We start from the raw sequence: 7,348 nt of genomic DNA, 5'->3' as shown, positions 1-7,348 counted from the left end.
TCTTTCCCCTTGACCTGGGACAGAGAGCAACAAATGACTCAAAAGTTCTGTGTGCTGAGCCTAGAACAGCGTGACATGGACTCTGTTACAATTGGGCCAAAAGCTCAACCAGGGACATCAGTCATTGCAGTCATTCACCTATACCCAGTGTTGTCAACTTTTGCACTTTTATCACTCGTATCATGGTCTCCCATTTTCTTTTTAAAACCCCATCTCCTGGAGTCAGCTAATCCCCTGAGAAACTCTGCGGTTTTTTAAGTAAACTTCTATCCCTGGTGGTTGTTGATAAAAGCTTGAAAACATGATCCAATTTAGTCTTATGAGTCAGGCACAAGCAGGCCAGTTGAAAGAAACACACTTTTATTAGTACTGCTACTATTGATTTAAACGCCAGTCTCATGATTGCTGGTGACCTGGCTCATGATTTTGAAGTCCTTGGAGTTGACAGTTCTGTATACCCACAGCCACATTCATCCATTGAGGGATGGGACTAAAATTGAAATGTCAGCCTATTAGCACTGATCCCTTACCTGGGCCCTTGTCTTTGCAAAATAAATCCCTGCATCACCAGCATTGCATGTTATCTAGGGCCTTGATGGCAGAAGACAATACTCATCCACATGAAATACATAAATGGGGCCAAGAGGTCTGAGAAGAAGGTCTCCATGGGCACACATACTTAGTGGAGAAGTCACAGTTACTATGGGATGCAAATTGTTTCTCATGGAACACATAGAAAATTATTGCAGAAATACTTTGCTCAATCTAAGCCTGCATGACCAGGTGGGACATTACGGTGGAGTACAACATCCACCTCTCAAATTCTCTTCATTTCCTGTTTGCAGACTTATACCAGCAATGGAATCCAACAGCAGCCAGCTGTCATTTGGGGAGAGAAAACAGCAACAAGAACTCTGCTGAATTGGCTGGGATTGGAAGGTAGGACAGCACCAAGCTGATCAGACTTACCACACAGAGCAGTGTCTTACAAGGAAAGCAACTTCCTCTCAGTGTTTGAGATATAGCACACAGAGAAGCACATCAGCCTGGGATGTTCCTACTCTCATGTTTTTTATGGGGAGCATATAAAAGAATGAGAGCCAGAGCCAAGTCAGAGCACTGGCCAAAGAGGAGTCCTAAATATTGCTCAGGTCATGTGTGCAGTACCACCAGCCAGTGGCTGTTTGACAGCTATTACCTTAACTTTACATTGCTGCTTATATGCTATGCCTAAAGTAGGAATTTTCAACTGGGGGTACACGTATCCCTGGGGGTACTTGGCAGCTGGTGCCGCCGTGCCGCCAGCACTTCCACTGCCGATCAGCCGCTGGGGAGACCCCCTCCCGCCCCTGCTTGTCTGGCCACCAGGGGACTCCTGCCTTCTCAACTGGCTGCCAGCGGTACGCTGACCCAAGAAGGTTGAAAACCCCTGGCCTAAGGCATTGCTAGACAGGTCATCCCTGCAGAGCAAACACATACAGTTTTCTTTTCTCCCCTGGTCTTTCACCAACTTTTATTTTGTTTTGTGTTTCCCGATGGTTAATTAATTCAGCAAAGACTACCAAGATATCCCTAGCTAGGTTAGAACCTTTTTTGTAGCATGTCTGTCATTCCTTTCTCTCTGACACAAAGTCCTCATTTGAAATCTGACAGAAACTTCACTGTTCCTCACTACTAAGTCAGACTGCACCCTTTTTCCTGTTCCTACAGCCATAAAAAACCCAGATTCCTCTGGGCGAAGTGGTTAACAAAGTCAAGGCCTTGGGCTCAGTATATGAAGCCAGAGGAACTGGGCCAGACTGATTCTGCCCTATGAAAGTTTTAATGACACAGGAATATTCCCAGCATACTATACAAATAGAATATTCCTGGAATAGACACAGCTTTTCTATCAAAACTCTACTTTGTGCCAAAAGAATAAACTATATCAGGGCTGTCCAACTTCTTAGGAGCCAGAGTCACACACTGCAGTTGCCACACCAGCCAGTGCCATAAGCCCCTCTCACCTCCCTAGCTGCAAGCTCTCCCAGCACGGTGTTGACAGATGGCGTCTCCCACACCCACAACAAGTGCATCGCATGTGCAGGCATTCCTTCCTCTTGCCATTGCCCTGCATGGGCAGGCAGCCCCTGCTCAACTCCTTGGCAGCAGGCTCCCCCAATGCTGTAGGCTGCACTGCTCCCTGAAATGGTGCCGGAAGTGAAAGCCAGAGGAGGGGGAAACCAAGAAGGGAGAGGGAGCCTGAGACCCCAGCTGCAGCAGCAGCCAGAACAATTAGATGAGTGGTAGCCAGAGTCATCCAGGGCTTCAGGTTAACTCTTTATGGGCATCACTGGGCTGCCAGTTGGATAGCACTGACCTGTACCACAAAAAGTTCAGCTTTGCCAGTATAACTTGGGGCTCCTGCCAGCACAGCTGTGCTACTGAGGCATCACACCTCCTCACATCCCTGCCTGACACATGCTGATGGAAGTCTGTTATGTAGCATACACGTGAGTGGCCTTGTAGAAGCCTGAGTTCTCACATCAGTCCCTGCAAGCTGAGATGGCTCTGTAGCCATTGTTCTTTCTGAACTACATTTGTGAAGGTGACAAGAGAACCTGGGTATCAGTGCAGGTGTGTAAATAACAGTCTTAAAAGTGCATCCAATTGCTGGTGTATCTAGGGACAGTGTTAGAAGTGTGTCCAATTGCAGGTCTTTGCAGGCATGGGGGTGTTTAAACAGATGTCTAAAAGTGCAGGTGGTGAGTATATGGGCAAGAAATGCTGTATCTGACTGCAGGTGTGTGTGTGTGTGTGTGTGTGTGTGTGTGTGTGTGTGTGTGTGTGTGTGTGTGTGTGTGTGTGTGCATGAGTGTCTGAGAGAGAGTTCTCACAGCTCTGCAAGTGCGTCTCAGTGACAGTTCAGGTAATTCTGTTATAGCTCATATTTCAGCTGATGATTCAGTGTACTGAGGAAACATATGTGCAGCATTAAAAAGAGGTACAGCTGAGGGCACCAGTGGCACAATTCTGTGTTCCCGGTTTCCAAATGCTTATTTGCTTTCACTTCTAACCTACAGTTCCCTCTTCCAGTTATTTTACCATGAGACAAGTTCAGACAACCCATAGACACTGCTACTTCTATTGGCATTTCTGCAGTCTTAGTAATATGATATTACTTGTGAGGGATAAATGTGTGTCACAGAAAGCTACCACCTCTGTCCCAGCATTATGTCCATCTCCTGCTACACTATGCTGTGTAACCTACCACTGAATGAGGGGCACAGGTTCTCAACCTAGTCCAGCTACAGAATCACATGTGTGAGAGGGACACTGCTGGTTCATTAGGCACAGGTTGGGGTTAGCCAATGAGCTCTCATTAAACCTTCTCCCTGGGGTTCCCTTGAGAAGTTGTGGGTGTCCTTAACTCTCAGACTGGCTTTAGCAGGACCTGTAGAGCCTCAGAACCTCATAGGATTTAGTCCAGAGTGGAAAGAAGGAAGGCTTCATGCTCCTTCCATCTGAAGCCTATCCACCTGTCCCTACAGTTTCCTTATCTGATTCCCGAGAGAATCCACCAGGAGGCACCTTTCACCCTGCAAGCTCTTCCCCCACCTGGCTGTCTCTGGCAGGGCCATGCAGGCTGCATTCCCTGCAAAGCCAGACCAGAACTTTGGTGGAAGCTTCATGATCAGTGGTTGTGCCTGGCCAGAGCCTGCACAGGTACAGGCAGAGGAAGAGCTTGCAGTTGTAGGGGGCTTTTGTATAGCATCCTATTGATTCTCCTGCTACCTCCTTCTTCCTCTTTTGCTGCTACTTCCTGAAAATTTCCCTCTTCCTTCTTTACCTGCTTCCTCTCAGCAAGGTTCCAGTAAAGAAAGGGTGAGAAAGCAAGTGTCTGGGCAAACTCCCCAGTAAATTCCCCACTCAGACTTCCCTGTTTGATGGCTTGTTCATTGATCCTGCTGTTGCTGGCTGGGTTTTGGCCAGCTTAGCCAGATGTGTAGCTGTTCTGTCTGCAAATCTGAAGTCAGCCTCTCTTGCAGCAGCTCCAGACACCCTTCCTCTGTACTTGAAGACTAAGTCACTGTTCCAGACACTGATAATCCCTTTCTTCCCCCCATGTCTTCTCTACCTTGCCAGGATTTTGGAAACTAGTTTTGCTCCCATCAATCCATTCTAAGATCTCTCAAAAATCTTCCCACCCTGTTCCTATACTGATGCCCCCTGTTTGGGTCATTTTTCCAGATCACCTTTCAATGTCATTATTTTAGGTCACCAATCCTCTCCCTTATCTCTGCATCCCACCTTCTCCACTTGCCACTCCACTGCTCCAATGACTCAATTTTTCATACCCTTGTAGTCTCCTTCTCTCACAAAGCCATCTACCTCTTTCTCCACCTGCCCCTTCTACTTGCAACGTATTCACCGAGTCTTCATTCAAACCCACAAATTTACTGTGGTGACATCACCAGCAGATAAGGAGCATGCTGGAACCAAAGCCGCAATAATTCTCCACCAAAGAAAGGATCATGTTTCCATACACCCCAGGATGATGATGCACTGTACCCTTGTCTCTGAAGTCCAGGCTATACCCTGTATACTGTGGTGTGTATTATAATTAGTTACTAATAAATCAGAATGGCCCTGCCATGGATATGCTGCTAGGAAGTGGCTGCAGGGATCCTTTGCACAGATGGTCTCAGATCTACATAATTACATAATAATTCCCATCAGCCTTCCACCTTTGCACTAGAGAGTGGGCACACTTTAGCCTTCCCTGTAAGGGGGTGATCTGTCCAATGCTAGGAACTATCATTATTCCCTCCTTCCTGTCAACTGGGGAAGAATGGATTGGTTCCTATCCTGTGATTGCCTAGGAATCCTTCACTGAGAGGGTTACTTATTGACGCAGATTCCTTCTTACTACAGTTATCTTGTATCATGTACTATCCACCATGCACAGCTGTTGGCAATGTCCTTACCTGTAGGTTTAGAGGCCTGGTAAGACTCTCATTTCATTCTGTGGTGTTCCTCATTTCATGTTTGTTATGTAAAGATTACGGCAGAGTTCAGTGAAGTATAAACCATTAGTCTCCTGGGTTTTTGGCCCCCATCATATATTGTTCTCCATTTCCCCAGGGCAGCAGTGTTCTTTCTTGTAATTGTAAAGCATTTATCTGTGTCATATTAGAAGCCAGTTGATATAATTTTAAAGTTGGCACTGTAGCTCTCCTTTGTTTAGACCAGTGCATAATTTGGGTAATTTTATGGGGAGGGGTTCACTTTGCCACAATAAGTAAGAAACTTTGATTCCAATATTTATAAAGTCATTTTTCAAAACATCCAGTGGCAGAATTTGGGGATAATAATGAGCAAAGTGTCCTACTAGCACCTTTACAGCATTAGCTGAGCTTGTGTTTTCTACGTGAAAGTTCTCACCTCCATCAACCTCCTGAGACTAAACTGGGGTTGCCAGACCCAAGGGTCCTTTGCCAGTGTCTCCCATCCTTTCTTCTTATTTTCCTTTTTCCCTAGTTATAGTTCAGCAGCTGATCCACAAAATACTGTGATATGCACAAGGTATCCAGTTTCTAGCTCTATTGGTCTAAAGGAAAAGGCAATCAGGACTCGCAGTAGATATCTTTTATTAGACCAACAGAATTTTTGTAAAAAAATGTCTTGTGATATGCACAAGGAATATGCTGTATATCCTTTAGGGATGGTCTTCAACAGGATCACAGCATGTGTCTCATGCGAGGAGGGTCAAGCAAATAACTGAGTGTTCAGGTTGGTATCTGAATTAAAAATAATAATAATAATAATAACAAAAACTTTATATTGACAGGAAACAAAAAATTGATTTTTTCTTACCCAAAAACAAAACAAACACATTGAATCTTGTTTCCATTCAGGGCATTTTTAACAAAAGCAAAGCAATGAAACTTAAGGATTAGACTTTGGCACCAGACATTAAAAATGAGGTGATTCCCTTCGTCTCCTTTTTTCATTCAAAACTGGGTACTTATCCAGACTGTAGGAAGACCATGGATCAAGTCTCTTCTCTGTCCAAATGGACTAAAAATATCTCCCATGCAAGTGCTCTAACCAAAATAGCGTCTAGTTTGACCAAAATGTCCTGGTATTCATACAGGCGGTAAGAGACCTGTTTACTCTAGTTACTCTCATCTCTGCTGGTGAAGTTGTGCTATTTTGCATAAAATACTTAAATAGCTCCTGGAGTAAGCCCTGGAGCCTACCAGGGTAAATGCCCTGCTCTCCATTATGCCTGAAATAATGGCCCTATGTAACTCTTGGGGATTTCTGAGAGTACAAAAAAAGATAGCCATATCTCTTACACTGACCACAGGGTTAGGGATGGCTTAGGATATATTTGGCTCTCTGCACATCCCTAAGGAATACCCACATACCTGAAAATCAGTTTTGCAGCCAGTGGGGATGTTTTTAAGACCACATTGTGCCAGTAACTCAAAACAGAGTGACTTTAAAATGGGTCTGAATGTGGTGTACGAGGACTAGAAAGTGGCTCATTCATGCACATCAGGGTTTAATTTTTATCAAACTCTATGTTAGTATTGTTCCTCAGAACTCTGTATTGGAACTGTTGCAAGGTTGCAGGCAATTTCCATTGACTCTGCACTACAGTAAAATGTTTTCCAAAGTCACTGAGGCAAACAAGTAAACAGGCTGTACACCCAGATTCCCTGTGGGGCAGAATTATCATCAACTGTTATTACCAATCTGTATTCATTTGTGTAGTGCCAATGGCAGGTTCAGCCCTGCATGAGACACAGTGGTCTTTCTAATCAAGAGGAATAACCCAGGCCAGTTCAGCCGCCTCACGGGCTACACACAAATGGGCAGGCAGGATGGGATTTGAGAGTTTTCATCAGTTGTTTTGCTAGGCTCCCTGCTATGTTACTGCTTACAGTGTTTCTAATCTTGTAATAACCTTCTCCTTGCATTTAGTTATCTGAACCACAGAAGCAGACTTTTTTTTTCTGGCAGCCATTTATATTAATACCTCATTCCCTTTCCAAGCTCATTGGATCTGCTTTCATTTACTCCATTTTCATTGTTGTGCCTTCAGTAGTCCATGATTAGCACTGGAATCATTTGAGATCAGAATCAGACCCTATGTTTCCTAACTTCTCCTTTCTGTGTGGTTAATTCAGGGCCAGAGATAGCCCCATGTCACCAAGTTCATCTCCAGGATTAGACACAATTCTATGTCAAAGGTATATTGGTTCTGTTTTCTGACTCAGGAATACAGGCCCATAAAAAGAAGGCCCAATTACAAAATGTAACTTCCTATCCGGTCCAATCCCCCTAAACTTCTGGTTCA

General features: G+C 44.7%; 1 long non-coding RNA gene across 3 annotated transcripts in view; it reads left to right on the top strand.

The window, feature by feature from the left end:
* Positions 1-850: 850 nt before the first annotated feature.
* Positions 851-7,348, top strand: part of LOC112550016 — a 52,316-nt gene continuing 45,818 nt past the window's right edge. For all 3 annotated transcript variants that reach the window (XR_003093677.1, XR_003093676.1, XR_003093678.1), the window contains exon 1: positions 851-939. This is a non-coding gene — a long non-coding RNA (uncharacterized LOC112550016). The remainder of the gene's footprint in view (positions 940-7,348) is intronic.

This window comes from Alligator sinensis, unplaced genomic scaffold (assembly GCF_000455745.1).
Source record: "Alligator sinensis unplaced genomic scaffold, ASM45574v1 scaffold77_2, whole genome shotgun sequence".
NCBI classification, from domain to species: Eukaryota; Metazoa; Chordata; order Crocodylia; family Alligatoridae; genus Alligator; species Alligator sinensis.
Note: the sequence above shows the minus strand (reverse complement) of the source record. Positions and strands in the feature narration are given on the sequence as shown.